Below are 4,547 nucleotides of genomic sequence, written 5' to 3'. Positions count from 1 at the left end.
GTGCCTTCTAGCAAATTTTTAAAAAAAGAAAGAAGAAAGGAAGGAAAAAAGGAAGGAAGGAAGGAAGGAAGGAAGGAAGGAAGGAAGGAAGGAAGGAAGGAAGGGAGAGAACCGTACCTTTTACCTGGCTCTAATTTAAAATCCCCAATGTACAAATTCTGGCTGTGTGGGGGACCGTAGTCAAGTGGCTTAACCTCTCAGAGCCTCAATACCCTTATTCATAAAATGGGTTTAACAAGAGAAGCACTTCATAAGACTGAAAAGCATTCGAGGACATGATGTTTGTAACATGCTTAGCTTGGCATATAGCACATGGGATCTAGCACTAAAAAGCATTCACTATTAAATGGCAGGCTTTTCCCAACAGCAGACAAGGGTCCATTGAGCAGGGCAGTGGGTGGTGGAGGTCCGTGGGGAGGGAGGACACTCCGGGGGTGTAGAACAATGTGCTTCCACAAAGCACCCTCTCTCCACCGAGGCCGCTCGCTTAGTGAGGTGACACTCCACTAGCTCAGAGGCAGACCAAAGCATGAGATGGGTTCCCAGTGCGGGGACTGGAGGCCAGGAGCAGGTGGTAGCCACAGGCAGCCACGAGAAAGGGTTGAGGCAGTTGTCCAGGGCCACAGCCTGGCCGAGCAGTCTCAGGATGGAGAGGGGAGGGCCTGGCCCCGGCCCTTCGTCAGCCCCACAGCTGCTTCCCAGTTCTGCTCACATCTTCCCACTGAGCGAAGCTGGCTGGGCAGAGGCCACGTGGGTTGGAACATGAAGGAGCAGGGGTGGGCACTGGCACTCTGTCCACTGAGTACCAGTGTCACATGGACACATGCCTGGACTGGGGCCCTGATGTGAGTAAGCAGAGGAGGGAAGCAAAGAGGTGTCAGACAGACGTAGAAGTGGCTTGTAACCATGGTGCAGGAAGGCTGGGGTAGAAAAGCTTCTTAGGAGTGAAACTACCGATGAGGAGAGTTGGGACTCATCGTTGTCAAAGGTCTTGAGTGGCAAACTGAGGAGCTGGGGCTTTGTCCTAGGTAGGGGAAGTCCTGCATGATTTTGTGCATGAGAGAGACTCAGATCCGCGTTTACTAGCAAGCTCTTCCTGGCTTCACTGTCCAGGCGTGTGTCCATGTGACACCGGTACTCAGTGGACAGAGTGCCAGTGCCCACCCCTGCTCCTTCATGTTCCAACCCACGTGGCCTCTGCCCAGCCAGCTTCGCTCAGTGGGAAGATGTGAGCAGAACTGGGAAGCAGCTGTGGGGCTGACGAAGGGCCGGGGCCAGGCCCTCCCCTCTCCATCCTGAGACTGCTCGGCCAGGCTGTGACCCTGGACAACTGCCTCAACCCTTTCTTGTGACTGCCTGTGGCTAATACCTGCTCCTGGCCTCCAGTCCCCGCACTGGGAACCCATCTCACGCTTTGACCACCAGCGTAAAAACTCCTGGGAGGCCAATCCCCCACTTCAGGCTCCCACGGTATCTACACCTCCAAAAGCCTATGTCTATACCCTCCTCCACTGCTGCCCAGGCAGCTCAGCACTCAGGAGGCTCCTCTGTCTGCGGGACACCCACAGCCACAGGCAGGGCTGGTTGGACCTTTCTCCTGGGTCCCTCATACTCAGTCGCAGCCCAGCTGGAACTCTCCTGCCCACTGTCCTGGGGGTTGGATCTTGGTAGAGAGCATCCCCCACCAGCGGTCAGACCACACACCTGGACGTGAGCTAACAGTTCCCCTCAGTGTCCCTCCGACTTAGTCAATCCCCAAGTCAAGCATTGCCATGGGCTTCCAAGACCTCCCCTCCACCCTCTCTCCACCCTTGGTGTCCAGGTGCCATGGCCTCTTCTGCCTACACTGCTGCAGCAGCCTCCTCACAGGTCCAGCCTCATGTCCTGCCCTCAGGCCGCTCGGAATCTGCTCTGCACTGCCCGGCTCCAGTCCCCCTACCCTGGCTTCTTCAGGCCCTCCCATTCACCCCTGCCCCTCTTATGCCAGGATTGCAGAGACACTGAAACGGGTCAAGCCTGGGTCACTGGCCCCCAGTCCCATGACCACCAGCAGCATGGAGAACTACTCTTGCTCCACACGACCTCCCTGTCAGGAAGCCTTCCTTGTACCCCTACATCAGTTAGGGTGCCTCTCCTCAGTGTCCTCCTCGTGCCACTCATCCCCATCAGGGTGCTGACCCCAGGCATCCGGACATTGGCATTGGCACCCTGGCCGAGCCAGCAGGAACCCCGGAACCTCCACCCATCTGCTGCCTGCTGTGGAAAGGCCCTGGGCACCATCTACCCTCAGTGGAACCCCAGCACAATGATGTGAGGGAGCAAGAGGAAGAAGAGAGGCGATGACATGAGGAACGGTTAAGATTTTCAGGGGAACACCCATTCTGCATTGTGTTTACCCTCAGTGGTGTCCTGAAGGAAGCTTCATCCACATGTGCCTTAATAACCATCCCAGTAACTAAGAGGTGGCCTGACGAACACTGTCCACCAGTTAGGTGTGGTCAGCCAAAGCCAACTCTCAGGGCGGCCCTCGCAGTTTCCAGGAGAGGAAAGGGAAGCACATGATGGCTGAGGGGCCTGCTCAGGCCTCCTCTGGCTAGCAGCAGCCGGCTGGGGCTTACGGCCAGGCTTGTCTCCACGTTGCCCGCCATCAAAGCCGGGCTCCCGCCTGCCTCCTCGACTTCTGTATTCTCTTCCCCAATAGCAGCCAGAATAAGTTCATCTCTCTTCTACCAGCTCCTGCCAGTTGACCTCCTGAAGCCTCCGTGACCTTGGCTCCATCCACTCTCCCATCTCCCAAGCCCAATCGCACTCAGATATGTCCAGTTTGAACATATCAAATCTGGTCCCACCTCGGAGCTACTACTTGGACACTTCCCCCAGGAGGATCTCAAGGCTTGCTCCCTCACCTTTCCAGACCACCTGTCTAGAACTGCTGCCTCAGCCCACAGGAGCGCCAAGAGATCTGGCCTGTGTTGCCCCCTCTCTGTATTCCTGTGTCTGCAACAGTGCCAGATACATTGACAGGCACCCAATAAATGCTTGCTGCTGGACTAACCCAAGCAGCTAAGCAGGGCCAGAACAGGCCTTGTCCATCAGAGGTCAGGGCCCATCCAGACATTCCTAGGAGCTGAGGTCACAAAGGCATTAGGAGGCTAATTCAGGTAGGCCCTCCTGAACTTCTTTCTGCAACCCAGCTATGGTTCAAGACATGCCCAGACTCGTTGGGAGGCTGCTCTGCACCAAGTCCCTCAAGCTCCCCTCCAAAGGCTCCTCCTGTCAGTGGACACACTACAGCACCCTCCTATGATCTCTCCTCTCCCCTCGGGGTTACCCACTGTGGGCTGCAGGGAGAAGTACCTCCTTCCATCAGTACCAATAACACATCTTGGCTGGATACCTGAGTCCCCAGAGTAGCCCAGCCCAGGGCCAAATCACCATCTTCCAGTCCCCCTAGTCACTCCAGCCACGTGGGCCCACCCTCAGGTCCCCAAAGAGCCCGTGCCTCCACTGGGAGCCTATTCGCCGCTGATTTTGCTGTCTCTTCCTATGGGTCACAGCTTGGCTGTCACTACCTAGCCCTTCAAGATGGCATGAGGCCCCTCGTCTGTCCTTTGTGCGCGCCCCTGCACCTCCCCAACCCAGTCCTATCTGAGCACTTATTCCAACATCTCTGAAGCCAGTAGTATTACTATCGCTCATTGGACAGACGGCTAAACTGCATTGCGGTAAGGTCGCTGAGCTAAGAAGCTGCAGAGCCTGAGACTGACCTCTGAGACTGGAGCTCAGTTGCACATCTTCCCCAGAGTGGCTCAGTTAGGTCCACATATGTCACCCCAGGCCCTGGCAAAGTGCCCGACACAAAGAGTTGTTAAATATAGAAGAAAAGCCCCTTCGGCCTTCCTCATCTGCTCTAGGTCTTCTCCCACCAGCCCATAGACACTCCCTTGCCAACGACTCCCTCTCTGTTCTTCAGTCCCCAAACAAAGACCCTCACCCCCATGCCAATTCACACCAATCGCAGCCAGAGCCTGGAGGCAGGCCCCCACTGACTTCACTAACCAGCCAGGAAACCCTGTTGCCCACTGGCACTAACCATCAACTTAAAGGGCCAGTCACACTGGATAGGGTGGTGACGGGGAAAGTGGCCAGCACTCTGGTCCCAGCTGAGAAGAAACTGAGGACCCTTTGCTGATGGATCAGCCGCTGATGGCATTGTCATCCTGGGGCACTCAGGATGGGGTCTAAGGAAAGCACGAGGAGGAAACAGAGTGGCAGCTTGGGGTCAGGCCCAGCTACTCTCTGCTCCACTTGGAGAACCTAGGGACATGTCTCTCTGGGTCCCTTTTGTCATCTGTAAAAGGGCCCAATAATCATAGGTTGGATAATTATGGGAGATACTATATGTAAATCATTCAGCTCAAGGCAAGACTATATATGCCATAGTAAACAAGCTATTACTTCATTGCTTCATTACATAGACCGTGAAAATGCCTTTTCCTTGGCTGTTAGAAATTACAGAATGGATCTAGGCAAAATTTTCTTGACTG

The sequence above is a fragment of the Tupaia chinensis genome, unplaced genomic scaffold, assembly GCF_000334495.1.
Source record: "Tupaia chinensis unplaced genomic scaffold, TupChi_1.0 Scaffold000069_1, whole genome shotgun sequence".
In the NCBI taxonomy this organism is placed as follows: Eukaryota; Metazoa; Chordata; class Mammalia; order Scandentia; family Tupaiidae; genus Tupaia; species Tupaia belangeri.
Note: the sequence above shows the minus strand (reverse complement) of the source record.